General features: G+C 33.7%; 23 non-coding genes across 23 annotated transcripts; all 23 read left to right on the top strand.

The window, feature by feature from the left end:
• Positions 1–27: 27 nt before the first annotated feature.
• On the top strand, positions 28–110 carry TRNAL-CAG (transfer RNA leucine (anticodon CAG)). The gene has a single exon. It is a non-coding gene; the product is annotated as a tRNA-Leu (tRNA).
• Positions 111–1,038: 928 nt separating this feature from the next.
• TRNAL-CAG (transfer RNA leucine (anticodon CAG)) lies at positions 1,039–1,121 on the top strand. The gene has a single exon. It is a non-coding gene; the product is annotated as a tRNA-Leu (tRNA).
• A 928-nt stretch (positions 1,122–2,049) lies between these two features.
• Positions 2,050–2,132, top strand: TRNAL-CAG (transfer RNA leucine (anticodon CAG)). The gene has a single exon. It is a non-coding gene; the product is annotated as a tRNA-Leu (tRNA).
• Positions 2,133–3,060: 928 nt separating this feature from the next.
• On the top strand, positions 3,061–3,143 carry TRNAL-CAG (transfer RNA leucine (anticodon CAG)). Its single transcript has one exon. It is a non-coding gene; the product is annotated as a tRNA-Leu (tRNA).
• A 928-nt stretch (positions 3,144–4,071) lies between these two features.
• On the top strand, positions 4,072–4,154 carry TRNAL-CAG (transfer RNA leucine (anticodon CAG)). The gene has a single exon. It is a non-coding gene; the product is annotated as a tRNA-Leu (tRNA).
• A 916-nt stretch (positions 4,155–5,070) lies between these two features.
• Positions 5,071–5,153, top strand: TRNAL-CAG (transfer RNA leucine (anticodon CAG)). The gene has a single exon. It is a non-coding gene; the product is annotated as a tRNA-Leu (tRNA).
• Positions 5,154–6,081: 928 nt separating this feature from the next.
• TRNAL-CAG (transfer RNA leucine (anticodon CAG)) lies at positions 6,082–6,164 on the top strand. The gene has a single exon. It is a non-coding gene; the product is annotated as a tRNA-Leu (tRNA).
• Positions 6,165–7,092: 928 nt separating this feature from the next.
• On the top strand, positions 7,093–7,175 carry TRNAL-CAG (transfer RNA leucine (anticodon CAG)). Its single transcript has one exon. It is a non-coding gene; the product is annotated as a tRNA-Leu (tRNA).
• A 925-nt stretch (positions 7,176–8,100) lies between these two features.
• On the top strand, positions 8,101–8,183 carry TRNAL-CAG (transfer RNA leucine (anticodon CAG)). The gene has a single exon. It is a non-coding gene; the product is annotated as a tRNA-Leu (tRNA).
• A 928-nt stretch (positions 8,184–9,111) lies between these two features.
• On the top strand, positions 9,112–9,194 carry TRNAL-CAG (transfer RNA leucine (anticodon CAG)). Its single transcript has one exon. It is a non-coding gene; the product is annotated as a tRNA-Leu (tRNA).
• Positions 9,195–10,122: 928 nt separating this feature from the next.
• TRNAL-CAG (transfer RNA leucine (anticodon CAG)) lies at positions 10,123–10,205 on the top strand. The gene has a single exon. It is a non-coding gene; the product is annotated as a tRNA-Leu (tRNA).
• A 928-nt stretch (positions 10,206–11,133) lies between these two features.
• Positions 11,134–11,216, top strand: TRNAL-CAG (transfer RNA leucine (anticodon CAG)). The gene has a single exon. It is a non-coding gene; the product is annotated as a tRNA-Leu (tRNA).
• Positions 11,217–12,144: 928 nt separating this feature from the next.
• On the top strand, positions 12,145–12,227 carry TRNAL-CAG (transfer RNA leucine (anticodon CAG)). The gene has a single exon. It is a non-coding gene; the product is annotated as a tRNA-Leu (tRNA).
• A 928-nt stretch (positions 12,228–13,155) lies between these two features.
• Positions 13,156–13,238, top strand: TRNAL-CAG (transfer RNA leucine (anticodon CAG)). Its single transcript has one exon. It is a non-coding gene; the product is annotated as a tRNA-Leu (tRNA).
• A 928-nt stretch (positions 13,239–14,166) lies between these two features.
• Positions 14,167–14,249, top strand: TRNAL-CAG (transfer RNA leucine (anticodon CAG)). The gene has a single exon. It is a non-coding gene; the product is annotated as a tRNA-Leu (tRNA).
• A 928-nt stretch (positions 14,250–15,177) lies between these two features.
• Positions 15,178–15,260, top strand: TRNAL-CAG (transfer RNA leucine (anticodon CAG)). Its single transcript has one exon. It is a non-coding gene; the product is annotated as a tRNA-Leu (tRNA).
• A 928-nt stretch (positions 15,261–16,188) lies between these two features.
• On the top strand, positions 16,189–16,271 carry TRNAL-CAG (transfer RNA leucine (anticodon CAG)). Its single transcript has one exon. It is a non-coding gene; the product is annotated as a tRNA-Leu (tRNA).
• A 928-nt stretch (positions 16,272–17,199) lies between these two features.
• On the top strand, positions 17,200–17,282 carry TRNAL-CAG (transfer RNA leucine (anticodon CAG)). The gene has a single exon. It is a non-coding gene; the product is annotated as a tRNA-Leu (tRNA).
• Positions 17,283–18,210: 928 nt separating this feature from the next.
• Positions 18,211–18,293, top strand: TRNAL-CAG (transfer RNA leucine (anticodon CAG)). The gene has a single exon. It is a non-coding gene; the product is annotated as a tRNA-Leu (tRNA).
• A 928-nt stretch (positions 18,294–19,221) lies between these two features.
• On the top strand, positions 19,222–19,304 carry TRNAL-CAG (transfer RNA leucine (anticodon CAG)). Its single transcript has one exon. It is a non-coding gene; the product is annotated as a tRNA-Leu (tRNA).
• Positions 19,305–20,232: 928 nt separating this feature from the next.
• TRNAL-CAG (transfer RNA leucine (anticodon CAG)) lies at positions 20,233–20,315 on the top strand. The gene has a single exon. It is a non-coding gene; the product is annotated as a tRNA-Leu (tRNA).
• Positions 20,316–22,244: 1,929 nt separating this feature from the next.
• Positions 22,245–22,327, top strand: TRNAL-CAG (transfer RNA leucine (anticodon CAG)). Its single transcript has one exon. It is a non-coding gene; the product is annotated as a tRNA-Leu (tRNA).
• A 928-nt stretch (positions 22,328–23,255) lies between these two features.
• TRNAL-CAG (transfer RNA leucine (anticodon CAG)) lies at positions 23,256–23,338 on the top strand. The gene has a single exon. It is a non-coding gene; the product is annotated as a tRNA-Leu (tRNA).
• Positions 23,339–23,819: the final 481 nt, after the last annotated feature.

The raw sequence follows: 23,819 nt of genomic DNA, 5'->3' as shown, positions 1-23,819 counted from the left end.
ATTTTTATGAAACTTAGTTTTTTTTGTGTCAGGATGGCCGAGCGGTCTAAGGCGCTGCGTTCAGGTCGCAGTCTCCTCTGGAGGCGTGGGTTCAAATCCCACTTCTGACAGTGTTCTTCCTTTTCTTCTTTGTTCTACAATGTCTCTTCCTTGTTGCTTGTGAAGAGAAATACTTAAGATATTCACTGCAAATCTGTTTCACAAACCACTTTGAAGAATAATCAACCTTCCATTATTTCTGCTTTATATCAATCAAAGAAAATGTTGCAATCTTCCCTAAAAATATGGACTTAAATACTACTTCAGACATCAATATTATATGTATTTTTTTCTTTGGTCAACATTTTTTCATATACTGAGTTTGCAAAATAAAATATCCCCCAACTTCTGAATCAGGGCTCCATATCTCAGGAGTAAGAACACTGCTCTTTTAAGCCAGTGGTCATGAACACAAACCCTACTTGTACACTCCTTCATAGCATCCAATCAAGGCCATAAGCCAATATCATTAGCCAGTTCTTGGAAAGTTCATAAATGTCTTTTCTATGGTGAGTGAAAATCCACAAGACAACAAATTCTAGAAACTTGGAATCCAATCCTGAATAGAGCAAAAAAAATAATTACCGCATTTTTCCTTGGCATTCTATGAATTAGAAAAATAGATACTGCACAACCCCTTTTCAATGTATTTTGGAAACTGCCACATTTGGAGTAATGATTTTCTTTCAATGCAGCTCTCAATCAATCAATACAAAATTCAGGCATTAATTGTAGAGCATGTGAAGATGTTATTTGTGTCAAGCATTTTCTCAAATATTTGGAAAATCCTAAACTATAGGTAATTCCGTGTTAATGTTATTTTTACAATATCTTTTTGATTTATCCAACCTTAAGCATCTTTGAAAAATAATTGAAAAAGCAATTTATTACTAATATTTGAATCAATAGTTTCAACAGCAGCATGGACATTGCACCTTTGAAAAAGTAGTTTTGGTTAATTAGTTTTATCCAATTTTTATGAAACGTAGTTTTTTATGTGTCAGGATGGCCGAGCGGTCTAAGGCGCTGCGTTCAGGTCGCAGTCTCCTCTGGAGGCGTGGGTTCAAATCCCACTTCTGACAGTGTTCTTCCTTTTCGTCTTTGTTCTACAATGTCTCTTCCTTGTTGCTTGTGAAGAGAAATACTTAAGATATTCACTGCAAATCTGTTTCACAAACCACTTTGAAGAATAATCAACCTTCCATTATTTCTGCTTTATATCAATCAAAGAAAATGTTGCAATCTTTCCTAAAAATATGGACTTAAATACTACTTCAGACATCAATATTATATGTATTTTTTTCTTTGGTCAACATTTTTTCATATACTGAGTTTGCAAAATAAAATATCCCCCAACTTCTGAATCAGGGCTCCATATCTCAGGAGTAAGAACACTGCTCTTTTAAGCCAGTGGTCATGAACACAAACCCTACTTGTACACTCCTTCATAGCATCCAATCAAGGCCATAAGCCAATATCATTAGCCAGTTCTTGGAAAGTTCATAAATGTCTTTTCTATGGTGAGTGAAAATCCACAAGACAACAAATTCTAGAAACTTGGAATCCAATCCTGAATAGAGCAAAAAAAATAATTACCGCATTTTTCCTTGGCATTCTATGAATTAGAAAAATAGATACTGCTCAACCCCTTTTCAATGTATTTTGGAAACTGCCACATTTGGAGTAATGATTTTCTTTCAATGCAGCTCTCAATCAATCAATCCAAAATTCAGGCATTAATTGTAGAGCATGTGAAGATGTTATTTGTATCAAGCATTTTCTCAAATATTTGGAAAATCCTAAACTATAGGTAATTCCGTGTTAATGTTATTTTTACAATATCTTTTTGATTTATCCAACTTTAAGCATCTTTGAAAAATAATTGAAAAAGCAATTTATTACTAATATTTGAATCAATAGTTTCAACAGCAGCATGGACATTGCACCTTTGAAAAAGTAGTTTTGATTAATTAGTTTTATCCAATTTTTATGAAACTTAGTTTTTTTTGTGTCAGGATGGCCGAGCGGTCTAAGGCGCTGCGTTCAGGTCGCAGTCTCCTCTGGAGGCGTGGGTTCAAATCCCACTTCTGACAGTGTTCTTCCTTTTCTTCTTTGTTCTACAATGTCTCTTCCTTGTTGCTTGTGAAGAGAAATACTTAAGATATTCACTGCAAATCTGTTTCACAAACCACTTTGAAGAATAATCAACCTTCCATTATTTCTGCTTTATATCAATCAAAGAAAATGTTGCAATCTTCCCTAAAAATATGGACTTAAATACTACTTCAGACATCAATATTATATGTTTTTTTTTCTTTGGTCAACATTTTTTCATATACTGAGTTTGCAAAATAAAATATCCCCCAACTTCTGAATCAGGGCTCCATATCTCAGGAGTAAGAACACTGCTCTTTTAAGCCAGTGGTGTTGAACACAAACCCTACTTGTACACTCCTTCATAGCATCCAATCAAGGCCATAAGCCAATATCATTAGCCAGTTCTTGGAAAGTTCATAAATGTCTTTTCTATGGTGAGTGAAAATCCACAAGACAACAAATTCTAGACACTTGGAATCCAATCCTGAATAGAGCAAAAAAAATAATTACCGCATTTTTCCTTGGCATTCTATGAATTAGAAAAATAGATACTGCACATCCCCTTTTCAATGTATTTTGGAAACTGCCACATTTGGAGTAATGATTTTCTTTCAATGCAGCTCTCAATCAATCAATACAAAATTCAGGCATTAATTGTAGAGCATGTGAAGATGTTATTTGTGTCAAGCATTTTCTCAAATATTTGGAAAATCCTAAACTATAGGTAATTCCGTGTTAATGTTGTTTTTACAATATCTTTTTGATTTATCCAACCTTAAGCATCTTTGAAAAATAATTGAAAAAGCAATTTATTACTAATATTTGAATCAATAGTTTCAACAGCAGCATGGACATTGCACCTTTGAAAAAGTAGTTTTGGTTAATTAGTTTTATCCAATTTTTATGAAACATAGTTTTTTATGTGTCAGGATGGCCGAGCGGTCTAAGGCGCTGCGTTCAGGTCGCAGTCTCCTCTGGAGGCGTGGGTTCAAATCCCACTTCTGACAGTGTTCTTCCTTTTCGTCTTTGTTCTACAATGTCTCTTCCTTGTTGCTTGTGAAGAGAAATACTTAAGATATTCACTGCAAATCTGTTTCACAAACCACTTTGAAGAATAATCAACCTTCCATTATTTCTGCTTTATATCAATCAAAGAAAATGTTGCAATCTTTCCTAAAAATATGGACTTAAATACTACTTCAGACATCAATATTATATGTATTTTTTTCTTTGGTCAACATTTTTTCATATACTGAGTTTGCAAAATAAAATATCCCCCAACTTCTGAATCAGGGCTCCATATCTCAGGAGTAAGAACACTGCTCTTTTAAGCCAGTGGTCATGAACACAAACCCTACTTGTACACTCCTTCATAGCATCCAATCAAGGCCATAAGCCAATATCATTAGCCAGTTCTTGGAAAGTTCATAAATGTCTTTTCTATGGTGAGTGAAAATCCACAAGACAACAAATTCTAGACACTTGGAATCCAATCCTGAATAGAGCAAAAAAAATAATTACCGCATTTTTCCTTGGCATTCTATGAATTAGAAAAATAGATACTGCACATCCCCTTTTCAATGTATTTTGGAAACTGCCACATTTGGAGTAATGATTTTCTTTCAATGCAGCTCTCAATCAATCAATACAAAATTCAGGCATTAATTGTAGAGCATGTGAAGATGTTATTTGTGTCAAGCATTTTCTCAAATATTTGGAAAATCCTAAACTATAGGTAATTCCGTGTTAATGTTATTTTTACAATATCTTTTTGATTTATCCAACCTTAAGCATCTTTGAAAAATAATTGAAAAAGCAATTTATTACTAATATTTGAATCAATAGTTTCAACAGCAGCATGGACATTGCACCTTTGAAAAAGTAGTTTTGGTTAATTAGTTTTATCCAATTTTTATGAAACGTAGTTATTCATGTGTCAGGATGGCCGAGCGGTCTAAGGCGCTGCGTTCAGGTCGCAGTCTCCTCTGGAGGCGTGGGTTTAAATCCCACTTCTGACAGTGTTCTTCAATGTTCTACAACGTCTCTTCCTTGTTGCTTGTGAAGAGAAATACTTAAGATATTCACTGCAAATCTGTTTCACAAACCACTTTGAAGAATAATCAACCTTCCATTATTTCTGCTTTATATCAATCAAAGAAAATGTTGCAATCTTTCCTAAAAATATGGACTTAAATACTACTTCAGACATCAATATTATATGTATTTTTTTCTTTGGTCAACATTTTTTCATATACTGAGTTTGCAAAATAAAATATCCCCCAACTTCTGAATCAGGGCTCCATATCTCAGGAGTAAGAACACTGCTCTTTTAAGCCAGTGGTCATGAACACAAACCCTACTTGTACACTCCTTCATAGCATCCAATCAAGGCCATAAGCCAATATCATTAGCCAGTTCTTGGAAAGTTCATAAATGTCTTTTCTATGGTGAGTGAAAATCCAGACAACAAATTCTAGAAACTTGGAATCCAATCCTGAATAGAGCAAAAAAAATAATTACCACATTTTTCCTTGGCATTCTATGAATTAGAAAAATAGATACTGCACATCCCCTTTTCAATGTATTTTGGAAACTGCCACATTTGGAGTAATGATTTTCTTTCAATGCAGCTCTCAATCAATCAATACAAAATTCAGGCATTAATTGTAGAGCATGTGAAGATGTTATTTGTGTCAAGCATTTTCTCAAATATTTGGAAAATCCTAAACTATAGGTAATTCCGTGTTAATGTTATTTTTACAATATCTTTTTGATTTATCCAACCTTAAGCATCTTTGAAAAATAATTGAAAAAGCAATTTATTACTAATATTTGAATCAATAGTTTCAACAGCAGCATGGACATTGCACCTTTGAAAAAGTAGTTTTGGTTAATTAGTTTTATCCAATTTTTATGAAACGTAGTTTTTTATGTGTCAGGATGGCCGAGCGGTCTAAGGCGCTGTGTTCAGGTTGCAGTCTCCTCTGGAGGCGTGGGTTCAAATCCCACTTCTGACAGTGTTCTTCCTTTTCTTCTTTGTTCTACAATGTCTCTTCTTTTTTGCTTGTGAAGAGAAATACTTAAGATATTCACTGCAAATCTGTTTCACAAACCACTTTGAAGAATAATCAACCTTCCATTATTTCTGCTTTATATCAATCAAAGAAAATGTTGCAATCTTTCCTAAAAATATGGACTGAAATACTACTTCAGACATCAATATTATATGTATTTTTTTCTTTGGTCAACATTTTTTCATATACTGAGTTTGCAAAATAAAATATCCCCCAACTTCTGAATCAGGGCTCCATATCTCAGGAGTAAGAACACTGCTCTTTTAAGCCAGTGGTGTTGAACACAAACCCTACTTGTACACTCCTTCATAGCATCCAATCAAGGCCATAAGCCAATATCATTAGCCAGTTCTTGGAAAGTTCATAAATGTCTTTTCTATGGTGAGTGAAAATCCACAAGACAACAAATTCTAGACACTTGGAATCCAATCCTGAATAGAGCAAAAAAAATAATTACCGCATTTTTCCTTGGCATTCTATGAATTAGAAAAATAGATACTGCACATCCCCTTTTCAATGTATTTTGGAAACTGCCACATTTGGAGTAATGATTTTCTTTCAATGCAGCTCTCAATCAATCAATACAAAATTCAGGCATTAATTGTAGAGCATGTGAAGATGTTATTTGTGTCAAGCATTTTCTCAAATATTTGGAAAATCCTAAACTATAGGTAATTCCGTGTTAATGTTATTTTTACAATATCTTTTTGATTTATCCAACCTTAAGCATCTTTGAAAAATAATTGAAAAAGCAATTTATTACTAATATTTGAATCAATAGTTTCAACAGCAGCATAGACATTGCACCTTTGAAAAAGTAGTTTTGGTTAATTAGTTTTATCCAATTTTTATGAAACGTAGTTTTTTATGTGTCAGGATGGCCGAGCGGTCTAAGGCGCTGCGTTCAGGTCGCAGTCTCCTCTGGAGGCGTGGGTTCAAATCTCACTTCTGACAGTGTTCTTCCTTTTCTTCTTTGTTCTACAATGTCTCTTCCTTGTTGCTTGTGAAGAGAAATACTTAAGATATTCACTGCAAATCTGTTTCACAAACCACTTTGAAGAATAATCAACCTTCCATTATTTCTGCTTTATATCAATCAAAGAAAATGTTGCAATCTTTCCTAAAAATATGGACTTAAATACTACTTCAGACATCAATATTATATGTATTTTTTTCTTTGGTCAACATTTTTTCATATACTGAGTTTGCAAAATAAAATATCCCCCAACTTCTGAATCAGGACTCCATATCTCAGGAGTAAGAACACTGCTCTTTTAAGCCAGTGGTCATGAACACAAACCCTATTTGTACACTCCTTCATAGCATCCAATCAAGGCCATAAGCCAATATCATTAGCCAGTTCTTGGAAAGTTCATAAATGTCTTTTCTATGGTGAGTGAAAATCCACAAGACAACAAATTCTAGAAACTTGGAATCCAATCCTGAATAGAGCAAAAAAAATAATTACCGCATTTTTCCTTGGCATTCTATGAATTAGAAAAATAGATACTGCTCAACCCCTTTTCAATGTATTTTGGAAACTGCCACATTTGGAGTAATGATTTTCTTTCAATGCAGCTCTCAATCAATCAATCCAAAATTCAGGCATTAATTGTAGAGCATGTGAAGATGTTATTTGTATCAAGCATTTTCTCAAATATTTGGAAAATCCTAAACTATAGGTAATTCCGTGTTAATGTTATTTTTACAATATCTTTTTGATTTATCCAACCTTAAGCATCTTTGAAAAATAATTGAAAAAGCAATTTATTACTAATATTTGAATCAATAGTTTCAACAGCAGCATGGACATTGCACCTTTGAAAAAGTAGTTTTGGTTAATTAGTTTTATCCAATTTTTATGAAACATAGTTTTTTATGTGTCAGGATGGCCGAGCGGTCTAAGGCGCTGCGTTCAGGTCGCAGTCTCCTCTGGAGGCGTGGGTTCAAATCCCACTTCTGACAGTGTTCTTCCTTTTCGTCTTTGTTCTACAATGTCTCTTCCTTGTTGCTTGTGAAGAGAAATACTTAAGATATTCACTGCAAATCTGTTTCACAAACCACTTTGAAGAATAATCAACCTTCCATTATTTCTGCTTTATATCAATCAAAGAAAATGTTGCAATCTTTCCTAAAAATATGGACTTAAATACTACTTCAGACATCAATATTATATGTATTTTTTTCTTTGGTCAACATTTTTTCATATACTGAGTTTGCAAAATAAAATATCCCCCAACTTCTGAATCAGGGCTCCATATCTCAGGAGTAAGAACACTGCTCTTTTAAGCCAGTGGTCATGAACACAAACCCTACTTGTACACTCCTTCATAGCATCCAATCAAGGCCATAAGCCAATATCATTAGCCAGTTCTTGGAAAGTTCATAAATGTCTTTTCTATGGTGAGTGAAAATCCAGACAACAAATTCTAGAAACTTGGAATCCAATCCTGAATAGAGCAAAAAAAATAATTACCACATTTTTCCTTGGCATTCTATGAATTAGAAAAATAGATACTGCACATCCCCTTTTCAATGTATTTTGGAAACTGCCACATTTGGAGTAATGATTTTTTTTCAATGCAGCTCTCAATCAATCAATACAAAATTCAGGCATTAATTGTAGAGCATGTGAAGATGTTATTTGTGTCAAGCATTTTCTCAAATATTTGGAAAATCCTAAACTATAGGTAATTCCGTGTTAATGTTATTTTTACAATATCTTTTTGATTTATCCAACCTTAAGCATCTTTGAAAAATAATTGAAAAAGCAATTTATTACTAATATTTGAATCAAAAGTTTCAACAGCAGCATGGACATTGCACCTTTGAAAAAGTAGTTTTGGTTAATTAGTTTTATCCAATTTTTATGAAACGTAGTTTTTTATGTGTCAGGATGGCCGAGCGGTCTAAGGCGCTGCGTTCAGGTTGCAGTCTCCTCTGGAGGCGTGGGTTCAAATCCCACTTCTGACAGTGTTCTTCCTTTTCTTCTTTGTTCTACAATGTCTCTTCCTTGTTGCTTGTGAAGAGAAATACTTAAGATATTCACTGCAAATCTGTTTCACAAACCACTTTGAAGAATAATCAACCTTCCATTATTTCTGCTTTATATCAATCAAAGAAAATGTTGCAATCTTCCCTAAAAATATGGACTGAAATACTACTTCAGACATCAATATTATATGTATTTTTTTCTTTGGTCAACATTTTTTCATATACTGAGTTTGCAAAATAAAATATCCCCCAACTTCTGAATCAGGGCTCCATATCTCAGGAGTAAGAACACTGCTCTTTTAAGCCAGTGGTGTTGAACACAAACCCTACTTGTACACTCCTTCATAGCATCCAATCAAGGCCATAAGCCAATATCATTAGCCAGTTCTTGGAAAGTTCATAAATGTCTTTTCTATGGTGAGTGAAAATCCACAAGACAACAAATTCTAGACACTTGGAATCCAATCCTGAATAGAGCAAAAAAAATAATTACCGCATTTTTCCTTGGCATTCTATGAATTAGAAAAATAGATACTGCACATCCCCTTTTCAATGTATTTTGGAAACTGCCACATTTGGAGTAATGATTTTCTTTCAATGCAGCTCTCAATCAATCAATACAAAATTCAGGCATTAATTGTAGAGCATGTGAAGATGTTATTTGTGTCAAGCATTTTCTCAAATATTTGGAAAATCCTAAACTATAGGTAATTCCGTGTTAATGTTATTTTTACAATATCTTTTTGATTTATCCAACCTTAAGCATCTTTGAAAAATAATTGAAAAAGCAATTTATTACTAATATTTGAATCAATAGTTTCAACAGCAGCATAGACATTGCACCTTTGAAAAAGTAGTTTTGGTTAATTAGTTTTATCCAATTTTTATGAAACGTAGTTTTTTATGTGTCAGGATGGCCGAGCGGTCTAAGGCGCTGCGTTCAGGTTGCAGTCTCCTCTGGAGGCGTGGGTTCAAATCCCACTTCTGACAGTGTTCTTCCTTTTCTTCTTTGTTCTACAATGTCTCTTCCTTGTTGCTTGTGAAGAGAAATACTTAAGATATTCACTGCAAATCTGTTTCACAAACCACTTTGAAGAATAATCAACCTTCCATTATTTCTGCTTTATATCAATCAAAGAAAATGTTGCAATCTTCCCTAAAAATATGGACTGAAATACTACTTCAGACATCAATATTATATGTATTTTTTTCTTTGGTCAACATTTTTTCATATACTGAGTTTGCAAAATAAAATATCCCCCAACTTCTGAATCAGGGCTCCATATCTCAGGAGTAAGAACACTGCTCTTTTAAGCCAGTGGTGTTGAACACAAACCCTACTTGTACACTCCTTCATAGCATCCAATCAAGGCCATAAGCCAATATCATTAGCCAGTTCTTGGAAAGTTCATAAATGTCTTTTCTATGGTGAGTGAAAATCCACAAGACAACAAATTCTAGACACTTGGAATCCAATCCTGAATAGAGCAAAAAAAATAATTACCGCATTTTTCCTTGGCATTCTATGAATTAGAAAAATAGATACTGCACATCCCCTTTTCAATGTATTTTGGAAACTGCCACATTTGGAGTAATGATTTTCTTTCAATGCAGCTCTCAATCAATCAATACAAAATTCAGGCATTAATTGTAGAGCATGTGAAGATGTTATTTGTGTCAAGCATTTTCTCAAATATTTGGAAAATCCTAAACTATAGGTAATTCCGTGTTAATGTTATTTTTACAATATCTTTTTGATTTATCCAACCTTAAGCATCTTTGAAAAATAATTGAAAAAGCAATTTATTACTAATATTTGAATCAATAGTTTCAACAGCAGCATAGACATTGCACCTTTGAAAAAGTAGTTTTGGTTAATTAGTTTTATCCAATTTTTATGAAACGTAGTTTTTTATGTGTCAGGATGGCCGAGCGGTCTAAGGCGCTGCGTTCAGGTCGCAGTCTCCTCTGGAGGCGTGGGTTCAAATCTCACTTCTGACAGTGTTCTTCCTTTTCTTCTTTGTTCTACAATGTCTCTTCCTTGTTGCTTGTGAAGAGAAATACTTAAGATATTCACTGCAAATCTGTTTCACAAACCACTTTGAAGAATAATCAACCTTCCATTATTTCTGCTTTATATCAATCAAAGAAAATGTTGCAATCTTTCCTAAAAATATGGACTTAAATACTACTTCAGACATCAATATTATATGTATTTTTTTCTTTGGTCAACATTTTTTCATATACTGAGTTTGCAAAATAAAATATCCCCCAACTTCTAAATCAGGACTCCATATCTCAGGAGTAAGAACACTGCTCTTTTAAGCCAGTGGTCATGAACACAAACCCTATTTGTACACTCCTTCATAGCATCCAATCAAGGCCATAAGCCAATATCATTAGCCAGTTCTTGGAAAGTTCATAAATGTCTTTTCTATGGTGAGTGAAAATCCACAAGACAACAAATTCTAGAAACTTGGAATCCAATCCTGAATAGAGCAAAAAAAATAATTACCGCATTTTTCCTTGGCATTCTATGAATTAGAAAAATAGATACTGCTCAACCCCTTTTCAATGTATTTTGGAAACTGCCACATTTGGAGTAATGATTTTCTTTCAATGCAGCTCTCAATCAATCAATCCAAAATTCAGGCATTAATTGTAGAGCATGTGAAGATGTTATTTGTATCAAGCATTTTCTCAAATATTTGGAAAATCCTAAACTATAGGTAATTCCGTGTTAATGTTATTTTTACAATATCTTTTTGATTTATCCAACTTTAAGCATCTTTGAAAAATAATTGAAAAAGCAATTTATTACTAATATTTGAATCAATAGTTTCAACAGCAGCATGGACATTGCACCTTTGAAAAAGTAGTTTTGGTTAATTAGTTTTATCCAATTTTTATGAAACGTAGTTTTTTATGTGTCAGGATGGCCGAGCGGTCTAAGGCGCTGCGTTCAGGTCGCAGTCTCCTCTGGAGGCGTGGGTTCAAATCTCACTTCTGACAGTGTTCTTCCTTTTCGTCTTTGTTCTACAATGTCTCTTCCTTGTTGCTTGTGAAGAGAAATACTTAAGATATTCACTGCAAATCTGTTTCACAAACCACTTTGAAGAATAATCAACCTTCCATTATATCTGCTTTATATCAATCAAAGAAAATGTTGCAATCTTCCCTAAAAATATGGACTTAAATACTACTTCAGACATCAATATTATATGTATTTTTTTCTTTGGTCAACATTTTTTCATATACTGAGTTTGCAAAATAAAATATCCCCCAACTTCTGAATCAGGGCTCCATATCTCAGGAGTAAGAACACTGCTCTTTTAAGCCAGTGGTCATGAACACAAACCCTACTTGTACACTCCTTCATAGCATCCAATCAAGGCCATAAGCCAATATCATTAGCCAGTTCTTGGAAAGTTCATAAATGTCTTTTCTATGGTGAGTGAAAATCCACAAGACAACAAATTCTAGAAACTTGGAATCCAATCCTGAATAGAGCAAAAAAAATAATTACCGCATTTTTCCTTGGCATTCTATGAATTAGAAAAATAGATACTGCACAACCCCTTTTCAATGTATTTTGGAAACTGCCACATTTGGAGTAATGATTTTCTTTCAATGCAGCTCTCAATCAATCAATACAAAATTCAGGCATTAATTGTAGAGCATGTGAAGATGTTATTTGTGTCAAGCATTTTCTCAAATATTTGGAAAATCCTAAACTATAGGTAATTCCGTGTTAATGTTATTTTTACAATATCTTTTTGATTTATCCAACCTTAAGCATCTTTGAAAAATAATTGAAAAAGCAATTTATTACTAATATTTGAATCAATAGTTTCAACAGCAGCATGGACATTGCACCTTTGAAAAAGTAGTTTTGGTTAATTAGTTTTATCCAATTTTTATGAAACGTAGTTTTTTATGTGTCAGGATGGCCGAGCGGTCTAAGGCGCTGCGTTCAGGTCGCAGTCTCCTCTGGAGGCGTGGGTTCAAATCCCACTTCTGACAGTGTTCTTCCTTTTCGTCTTTGTTCTACAATGTCTCTTCCTTGTTGCTTGTGAAGAGAAATACTTAAGATATTCACTGCAAATCTGTTTCACAAACCACTTTGAAGAATAATCAACCTTCCATTATTTCTGCTTTATATCAATCAAAGAAAATTTTGCAATCTTTCCTAAAAATATGGACTTAAATACTACTTTAGACATCAATATTATATGTATTTTTTTCTTTGGTCAACATTTTTTCATATACTGAGTTTGCAAAATAAAATATCCCCCAACTTCTGAATCAGGGCTCCATATCTCAGGAGTAAGAACACTGCTCTTTTAAGCCAGTGGTCATGAACACAAACCCTACTTGTACACTCCTTCATAGCATCCAATCAAGGCCATAAGCCAATATCATTAGCCAGTTCTTGGAAAGTTCATAAATGTCTTTTCTATGGTGAGTGAAAATCCACAAGACAACAAATTCTAGAAACTTGGAATCCAATCCTGAATAGAGCAAAAAAAATAATTACCGCATTTTTCCTTGGCATTCTATGAATTAGAAAAATAGATACTGCTCAACCCCTTTTCAATGTATTTTGGAAACTGCCACATTTGGAGTAATGATTTTCTTTCAATGCAGCTCTCAATCAATCAATCCAAAATTCAGGCATTAATTGTAGAGCATGTGAAGATGTTATTTGTATCAAGCATTTTCTCAAATATTTGGAAAATCCTAAACTATAGGTAATTCCGTGTTAATGTTATTTTTACAATATCTTTTTGATTTATCCAACTTTAAGCATCTTTGAAAAATAATTGAAAAAGCAATTTATTACTAATATTTGAATCAATAGTTTCAACAGCAGCATGGACATTGCACCTTTGAAAAAGTAGTTTTGGTTAATTAGTTTTATCCAATTTTTATGAAACTTAGTTTTTTTTGTGTCAGGATGGCCGAGCGGTCTAAGGCGCTGCGTTCAGGTCGCAGTCTCCTCTGGAGGCGTGGGTTCAAATCCCACTTCTGACAGTGTTCTTCCTTTTCTTCTTTGTTCTACAATGTCTCTTCCTTGTTGCTTGTGAAGAGAAATACTTAAGATATTCACTGCAAATCTGTTTCACAAACCACTTTGAAGAATAATCAACCTTCCATTATTTCTGCTTTATATCAATCAAAGAAAATGTTGCAATCTTCCCTAAAAATATGGACTTAAATACTACTTCAGACATCAATATTATATGTTTTTTTTTCTTTGGTCAACATTTTTTCATATACTGAGTTTGCAAAATAAAATATCCCCCAACTTCTGAATCAGGGCTCCATATCTCAGGAGTAAGAACACTGCTCTTTTAAGCCAGTGGTGTTGAACACAAACCCTACTTGTACACTCCTTCATAGCATCCAATCAAGGCCATAAGCCAATATCATTAGCCAGTTCTTGGAAAGTTCATAAATGTCTTTTCTATGGTGAGTGAAAATCCACAAGACAACAAATTCTAGACACTTGGAATCCAATCCTGAATAGAGCAAAAAAAATAATTACCGCATTTTTCCTTGGCATTCTATGAATTAGAAAAATAGATACTGCACAACCCCTTTTCAATGTATTTTGGAAACTGCCACATTTGGAGTAATGATTTTCTTTCAATGCAGCTCTCAATCAATCAATCCAAAATTCAGGCATTAATTGTAGAGCATGTGAAGATGTTATTTGTATCAAGCATTTTCTCAAATATTTGGAAAATCCTAAACTATAGGTAATTCCGTGTTAATGTTATTTTTACAATATCTTTTTGATTTATCCAACTTTAAGCATCTTTGAAAAATAATTGAAAAAGCAATTTATTACTAATATTTGAATCAATAGTTTCAACAGCAGCATGGACATTGCACCTTTGAAAAAGTAGTTTTGGTTAATTAGTTTTATCCAATTTTTATGAAACTTAGTTTTTTATGTGTCAGGATGGCCGAGCGGTCTAAGGCGCTGCGTTCAGGTTGCAGTCTCCTCTGGAGGCGTGGGTTCAAATCCCACTTCTGACAGTGTTCTTCCTTTTCTTCTTTGTTCTACAATGTCTCTTCCTTGTTGCTTGTGAAGAGAAATACTTAAGATATTCACTGCAAATCTGTTTCACAAACCACTTTGAAGAATAATCAACCTTCCATTATTTCTGCTTTATATCAATCAAAGAAAATGTTGCAATCTTCCCTAAAAATATGGACTGAAATACTACTTCAGACATCAATATTATATGTATTTTTTTCTTTGGTCAAAATTTTTTCATATACTGAGTTTGCAAAATAAAATATCCCCCAACTTCAGAATCAGGGCTCCATATCTCAGGAGTAAGAACACTGCTCTTTTAAGCCAGTGGTGTTGAACACAAACCCTACTTGTACACTCCTTCATAGCATCCAATCAAGGCCATAAGCCAATATCATTAGCCAGTTCTTGGAAAGTTCATAAATGTCTTTTCTATGGTGAGTGAAAATCCACAAGACAACAAATTCTAGACACTTGGAATCCAATCCTGAATAGAGCAAAAAAAATAATTACCGCATTTTTCCTTGGCATTCTATGAATTAGAAAAATAGATACTGCACATCCCCTTTTCAATGTATTTTGGAAACTGCCACATTTGGAGTAATGATTTTCTTTCAATGCAGCTCTCAATCAATCAATACAAAATTCAGGCATTAATTGTAGAGCATGTGAAGATGTTATTTGTGTCAAGCATTTTCTCAAATATTTGGAAAATCCTAAACTATAGGTAATTCCGTGTTAATGTTATTTTTACAATATCTTTTTGATTTATCCAACCTTAAGCATCTTTGAAAAATAATTGAAAAAGCAATTTATTACTAATATTTGAATCAATAGTTTCAACAGCAGCATGGACATTGCACCTTTGAAAAAGTAGTTTTGGTTAATTAGTTTTATCCAATTTTTATGAAACGTAGTTTTTCATGTGTCGGGATGGCCGAGCGGTCTAAGGCGCTGCGTTCAGGTCGCAGTCTCCTCTGGAGGCGTGGGTTCAAATCCCACTTCTGACAGTGTTCTTCCTTTTCTTCTTTGTTCTACAATGTCTCTTCCTTGTTGCTTGTGAAGAGAAATACTTAAGATATTCACTGCAAATCTGTTTCACAAACCACTTTGAAGAATAATCAACCTTCCATTATTTCTGCTTTATATCAATCAAAGAAAATGTTGCAATCTTTCCTAAAAATATGGACTTAAATACTACTTCAGACATCAATATTATATGTATTTTTTTCTTTGGTCAACATTTTTTCATATACTGAGTTTGCAAAATAAAATATCCCCCAACTTCTGAATCAGGGCTCCATATCTCAGGAGTAAGAACACTGCTCTTTTAAGCCAGTGGTCATGAACACAAACCCTACTTGTACACTCCTTCATAGCATCCAATCAAGGCCATAAGCCAATATCATTAGCCAGTTCTTGGAAAGTTCATAAATGTCTTTTCTATGGTGAGTGAAAATCCACAAGACAACAAATTCTAGACACTTGGAATCCAATCCTGAATAGAGCAAAAAAAATAATTACCACATTTTTCCTTGGCATTCTATGAATTAGAAAAATAGATACTGCACATCCCCTTTTCAATGTATTTTGGAAACTGCCACATTTGGAGTAATGATTTTCTTTCAATGCAGCTCTCAATCAATCAATACAAAATTCAGGCATTAATTGTAGAGCATGTGAAGATGTTATTTGTGTCAAGCATTTTCTCAAATATTTGGAAAATCCTAAACTATAGGTAATTCCGTGTTAATGTTATTTTTACAATATCTTTTTGATTTATCCAACCTTAAGCATCTTTGAAAAATAATTGAAAAAGCAATTTATTACTAATATTTGAATCAATAGTTTCAACAGCAGCATGGACATTGCACCTTTGAAAAAGTAGTTTTGGTTAATTAGTTTTATCCAATTTTTATGAAACGTAGTTTTTTATGTGTCAGGATGGCCGAGCGGTCTAAGGCGCTGCGTTCAGGTCGCAGTCTCCTCTGGAGGCGTGGGTTCAAATCCCACTTCTGACAGTGTTCTTCCTTTTCTTCTTTGTTCTACAATGTCTCTTCCTTGTTGCTTGTGAAGAGAAATACTTAAGATATTCACTGCAAATCTGTTTCACAAACCACTTTGAAGAATAATCAACCTTCCATTATTTCTGCTTTATATCAATCAAAGAAAATGTTGCAATCTTTCCTAAAAATATGGACTTAAATACTACTTCAGACATCAATATTATATGTATTTTTTTCTTTGGTCAACATTTTTTCATATACTGAGTTTGCAAAATAAAATATCCCCCAACTTCTGAATCAGGGCTCCATATCTCAGGAGTAAGAACACTGCTCTTTTAAGCCAGTGGTCATGAACACAAACCCTACTTGTACACTCCTTCATAGCATCCAATCAAGGCCATAAGCCAATATCATTAGCCAGTTCTTGGAAAGTTCATAAATGTCTTTTCTATGGTGAGTGAAAATCCACAAGACAACAAATTCTAGACACTTGGAATCCAATCCTGAATAGAGCAAAAAAAATAATTACCGCATTTTTCCTTGGCATTCTATGAATTAGAAAAATAGATACTGCACAACCCCTTTTCAATGTATTTTGGAAACTGCCACATTTGGAGTAATGATTTTCTTTCAATGCAGCTCTCAATCAATCAATCCAAAATTCAGGCATTAATTGTAGAGCATGTGAAGATGTTATTTGTATCAAGCATTTTCTCAAATATTTGGAAAATCCTAAACTATAGGTAATTCCGTGTTAATGTTATTTTTACAATATCTTTTTGATTTATCCAACTTTAAGCATCTTTGAAAAATAATTGAAAAAGCAATTTATTACTAATATTTGAATCAATAGTTTCAACAGCAGCATGGACATTGCACCTTTGAAAAAGTAGTTTTGGTTAATTAGTTTTATCCAATTTTTATGAAACTTAGTTTTTTATGTGTCAGGATGGCCGAGCGGTCTAAGGCGCTGCGTTCAGGTTGCAGTCTCCTCTGGAGGCGTGGGTTCAAATCCCACTTCTGACAGTGTTCTTCCTTTTCTTCTTTGTTCTACAATGTCTCTTCCTTGTTGCTTGTGAAGAGAAATACTTAAGATATTCACTGCAAATCTGTTTCACAAACCACTTTGAAGAATAATCAACCTTCCATTATTTCTGCTTTATATCAATCAAAGAAAATGTTGCAATCTTCCCTAAAAATATGGACTGAAATACTACTTCAGACATCAATATTATATGTATTTTTTTCTTTGGTCAAAATTTTTTCATATACTGAGTTTGCAAAATAAAATATCCCCCAACTTCAGAATCAGGGCTCCATATCTCAGGAGTAAGAACACTGCTCTTTTAAGCCAGTGGTGTTGAACACAAACCCTACTTGTACACTCCTTCATAGCATCCAATCAAGGCCATAAGCCAATATCATTAGCCAGTTCTTGGAAAGTTCATAAATGTCTTTTCTATGGTGAGTGAAAATCCACAAGACAACAAATTCTAGACACTTGGAATCCAATCCTGAATAGAGCAAAAAAAATAATTACCGCATTTTTCCTTGGCATTCTATGAATTAGAAAAATAGATACTGCACATCCCCTTTTCAATGTATTTTGGAAACTGCCACATTTGGAGTAATGATTTTCTTTCAATGCAGCTCTCAATCAATCAATACAAAATTCAGGCATTAATTGTAGAGCATGTGAAGATGTTATTTGTGTCAAGCATTTTCTCAAATATTTGGAAAATCCTAAACTATAGGTAATTCCGTGTTAATGTTATTTTTACAATATCTTTTTGATTTATCCAACCTTAAGCATCTTTGAAAAATAATTGAAAAAGCAATTTATTACTAATATTTGAATCAATAGTTTCAACAGCAGCATGGACATTGCACCTTTGAAAAAGTAGTTTTGGTTAATTAGTTTTATCCAATTTTTATGAAACGTAGTTTTTCATGTGTCGGGATGGCCGAGCGGTCTAAGGCGCTGCGTTCAGGTCGCAGTCTCCTCTGGAGGCGTGGGTTCAAATCCCACTTCTGACAGTGTTCTTCCTTTTCTTCTTTGTTCTACAATGTCTCTTCCTTGTTGCTTGTGAAGAGAAATACTTAAGATATTCACTGCAAATCTGTTTCACAAACCACTTTGAAGAATAATCAACCTTCCATTATTTCTGCTTTATATCAATCAAAGAAAATGTTGCAATCTTTCCTAAAAATATGGACTTAAATACTACTTCAGACATCAATATTATATGTATTTTTTTCTTTGGTCAACATTTTTTCATATACTGAGTTTGCAAAATAAAATATCCCCCAACTTCTGAATCAGGGCTCCATATCTCAGGAGTAAGAACACTGCTCTTTTAAGCCAGTGGTCATGAACACAAACCCTACTTGTACACTCCTTCATAGCATCCAATCAAGGCCATAAGCCAATATCATTAGCCAGTTCTTGGAAAGTTCATAAATGTCTTTTCTATGGTGAGTGAAAATCCACAAGACAACAAATTCTAGACACTTGGAATCCAATCCTGAATAGAGCAAAAAAAATAATTACCACATTTTTCCTTGGCATTCTATGAATTAGAAAAATAGATACTGCACATCCCCTTTTCAATGTATTTTGGAAACTGCCACATTTGGAGTAATGATTTTCTTTCAATGCAGCTCTCAATCAATCAATACAAAATTCAGGCATTAATTGTAGAGCATGTGAAGATGTTATTTGTGTCAAGCATTTTCTCAAATATTTGGAAAATCCTAAACTATAGGTAATTCCGTGTTAATGTTATTTTTACAATATCTTTTTGATTTATCCAACCTTAAGCATCTTTGAAAAATAATTGAAAAAGCAATTTATTACTAATATTTGAATCAATAGTTTCAACAGCAGCATGGACATTGCACCTTTGAAAAAGTAGTTTTGGTTAATTAGTTTTATCCAATTTTTATGAAACGTAGTTTTTTATGTGTCAGGATGGCCGAGCGGTCTAAGGCGCTGCGTTCAGGTCGCAGTCTCCTCTGGAGGCGTGGGTTCAAATCCCACTTCTGACAGTGTTCTTCCTTTTCTTCTTTGTTCTACAATGTCTCTTCCTTGTTGCTTGTGAAGAGAAATACTTAAGATATTCACTGCAAATCTGTTTCACAAACCACTTTGAAGAATAATCAACCTTCCATTATTTCTGCTTTATATCAATCAAAGAAAATGTTGCAATCTTTCCTAAAAATATGGACTTAAATACTACTTCAGACATCAATATTATATGTATTTTTTTCTTTGGTCAACATTTTTTCATATACTGAGTTTGCAAAATAAAATATCCCCCAACTTCTGAATCAGGGCTCCATATCTCAGGAGTAAGAACACTGCTCTTTTAAGCCAGTGGTCATGAACACAAACCCTACTTGTACACTCCTTCATAGCATCCAATCAAGGCCATAAGCCAATATCATTAGCCAGTTCTTGGAAAGTTCATAAATGTCTTTTCTATGGTGAGTGAAAATCCACAAGACAACAAATTCTAGACACTTGGAATCCAATCCTGAATAGAGCAAAAAAAATAATTACCACATTTTTCCTTGGCATTCTATGAATTAGAAAAATAGATACTGCACATCCCCTTTTCAATGTATTTTGGAAACTGCCACATTTGGAGTAATGATTTTCTTTCAATGCAGCTCTCAATCAATCAATACAAAATTCAGGCATTAATTGTAGAGCATGTGAAGATGTTATTTGTGTCAAGCATTTTCTCAAATATTTGGAAAATCCTAAACTATAGGTAATTCCGTGTTAATGTTATTTTTACAATATCTTTTTGATTTATCCAACCTTAAGCATCTTTGAAAAATAATTGAAAAAGCAATTTATTACTAATATTTGAATCAATAGTTTCAACAGCAGCATGGACATTGCACCTTTGAAAAAGTAGTTTTGGTTAATTAGTTTTATCCAATTTTTATGAAACGTAGTTTTTTATGTGTCAGGATGGCCGAGCGGTCTAAGGCGCTGCGTTCAGGTTGCAGTCTCCTCTGGAGGCGTGGGTTCAAATCCCACTTCTGACAGTGTTCTTCCTTTTCTTCTTTGTTCTACAATGTCTCTTCCTTGTTGCTTGTGAAGAGAAATACTTAAGATATTCACTGCAAATCTGTTTCACAAACCACTTTGAAGAATAATCAACCTTCCATTATTTCTGCTTTATATCAATCAAAGAAAATGTTGCAATCTTCCCTAAAAATATGGACTGAAATACTACTTCAGACATCAATATTATATGTATTTTTTTCTTTGGTCAACATTTTTTCATATACTGAGTTTGCAAAATAAAATATCCCCCAACTTCTGAATCAGGGCTCCATATCTCAGGAGTAAGAACACTGCTCTTTTAAGCCAGTGGTGTTGAACACAAACCCTACTTGTACACTCCTTCATAGCATCCAATCAAGGCCATAAGCCAATATCATTAGCCAGTTCTTGGAAAGTTCATAAATGTCTTTTCTATGGTGAGTGAAAATCCACAAGACAACAAATTCTAGACACTTGGAATCCAATCCTGAATAGAGCAAAAAAAATAATTACCGCATTTTTCTTTGGCATTCTATGAATTAGAAAAATAGATACTGCACATCCCCTTTTCAATGTATTTTGGAAACTGCCACATTTGGAGTAATGATTTTCTTTCAATGCAGCTCTCAATCAATCAATACAAAATTCAGGCATTAATTGTAGAGCATGTGAAGATGTTATTTGTGTCAAGCATTTTCTCAAATATTTGGAAAATCCTAAACTATAGGTAATTCCGTGTTAATGTTATTTTTACAAAATCTTTTTGATTTATCCAACCTTAAGCATCTTTGAAAAATAATTGAAAAAGCAATTTATTACTAATATTTGAATCAATAGTTTCAACAGCAGCATGGACATTGCACCTTTGAAAAAGTAGTTTTGGTTAATTAGTTTTATCCAATTTTTATGAAACGTAGTTTTTCATGTGTCAGGATGGCCGAGCGGTCTAAGGCGCTGCGTACAGGTCGCAGTCTCCTCTGGAGGCGTGGGTTTAAATCCCACTTCTGACAGTGTTCTTCAATGTTCTACAATGTCTCTTCCTTGTTGCTTGTGAAGAGAAATACTTAAGATATTCACTGCAAATCTGTTTCACAAACCACTTTGAAGAATAATCAACCTTCCATTATTTCTGCTTTATATCAATCAAAGAAAATGTTGCAATCTTTCCTAAAAATATGGACTTAAATACTACTTCAGACATCAATATTATATGTATTTTTTTCTTTGGTCAACATTTTTTCATATACTGAGTTTGCAAAATAAAATATCCCCCAACTTCTGAATCAGGGCTCCATATCTCAGGAGTAAGAACACTGCTCTTTTAAGCCAGTGGTCATGAACACAAACCCTACTTGTACACTCCTTCATAGCATCCAATCAAGGCCATAAGCCAATATCATTAGCCAGTTCTTGGAAAGTTCATAAATGTCTTTTCTATGGTGAGTGAAAATCCACAAGACAACAAATTCTAGACACTTGGAATCCAATCCTGAATAGAGCAAAAATATAATTACCGCATTTTTCCTTGGCATTCTATGAATTAGAAAAATAGATACTGCACAACCCCTTTTCAATGTATTTTGGAAACTGCCACATTTGGAGTAATGATTTTCTTTCAATGCAGCTCTCAATCAATCAATACAAAATTCAGGCATTAATTGTAGAGCATGTGAAGATGTTATTTGTGTCAAGCATTTTCTCAAATATTTGGAAAATCCTAAACTATAGGTAATTCCGTGTTAATGTTATTTTTACAATATCTTTTTGATTTATCCAACCTTAAGCATCTTTGAAAAATAATTGAAAAAGCAATTTATTACTAATATTTGAATCAATAGTTTCAACAGCAGCATGGACATTGCACCTTTGAAAAAGTAGTTTTGGTTAATTAGTTTTATCCAATTTTTATGAAACTTAGTTTTTTATGTGTCAGGATGGCCGAGCGGTCTCAGGCGCTGCGTTCAGGTCGCAGTCTCCTCTGGAGGCGTGGGTTCAAATCCCACTTCTGACAGTGTTCTTCCTTTTCTTCTTTGTTCTACAATGTCTCTTCCTTGTTGCTTGTGAAGAGAAATACTTAAGATATTCACTGCAAATCTGTTTCACAAACCACTTTGAAGAATAATCAACCTTCCATTATTTCTGCTTTATATCAATCAAAGAAAATGTTGCAATCTTTCCTAAAAATATGGACTTAAATACTACTTCAGACATCAATATTATATGTATTTTTTTCTTTGGTCAACATTTTTTCATATACTGAGTTTGCAAAATAAAATATCCCCCAACTTCTGAATCAGGGCTCCATATCTCAGGAGTAAGAACACTGCTCTTTTAAGCCAGTGGTCATGAACACAAACCCTACTTGTACACTCCTTCATAGCATCCAATCAAGGCCATAAGCCAATATCATTAGCCAGTTCTTGGAAAGTTCATAAATGTCTTTTCTATGGTGAGTGAAAATCCACAAGACAACAAATTCTAGACACTTGGAATCCAATGCTGAATAGAGCAAAATAAATAATTACCGCATTTTTCCTTGGCATTCTATGAATTAGAAAAATAGATACTGCACATCCCCTTTTCAATGTATTTTGGAAACTGCCACATTTGGAGTAATGATTTTCTTTCAATGCAGCTCTCAATCAATCAATACAAAATTCAGGCATTAATTGTAGAGCATGTGAAGTTGTTATTTGTGTCAAGCATTTTCTCAAATATTTGGAAAATCCTAAACTATAGGTAATTCCGTGTTAATGTTATTTTTACAATATCTTTTTGATTTATCCAACCTTAAGCATCTTTGAAAAATAATTGAAAAAGCAATTTATTACTAATATTTGAATCAATAGTTTCAACAGCAGCATGGACATTGCACCTTTGAAAAAGTAGTTTTGGTTAATTAGTTTTATCCAATTTTTATGAAACGTAGTTTTTTATGTGTCAGGATGGCCGAGCGGTCTAAGGTGCTGCGTTCAGGTCGCAGTCTCCTCTGGAGGCGTGGGTTCAAATCCCACTTCTGACAGTGTTCTTCCTTTTCTTCTTTGTTCTACAATGTCTCTTCCTTGTTGCTTGTGAAGAGAAATACTTAAGATATTCACTGCAAATCTGTTTCACAAACCACTTTGAAGAATAATCAACCTTCCATTATTTCTGCTTTATATCAATCAAAGAAAATGTTGCAATCTTCCCTAAAAATATGGACTGAAATACTACTTCAGACATCAATATTATATGTATTTTTTTCTTTGGTCAACATTTTTTCATATACTGAGTTTGCAAAATAAAATATCCCCCAACTTCTGAATCAGGGCTCCATATCTCAGGAGTAAGAACACTGCTCTTTTAAGCCAGTGGTGTTGAACACAAACCCTACTTGTACACTCCTTCATAGCATCCAATCAAGGCCATAAGCCAATATCATTAGCCAGTTCTTGGAAAGTTCATAAATGTCTTTTCTATGGTGAGTGAAAATCCACAAGACAACAAATTCTAGACACTTGGAA

This window comes from Taudactylus pleione, unplaced genomic scaffold, assembly GCF_031769625.1.
Source record: "Taudactylus pleione unplaced genomic scaffold, aTauple2 ptg000177l, whole genome shotgun sequence".
NCBI lineage: Eukaryota > Metazoa > Chordata > Amphibia > Anura > Myobatrachidae > Taudactylus > Taudactylus pleione.
The sequence above is the reverse complement of the archived record's forward strand: the minus strand, read 5'-3'. Positions and strand labels throughout refer to the sequence as shown.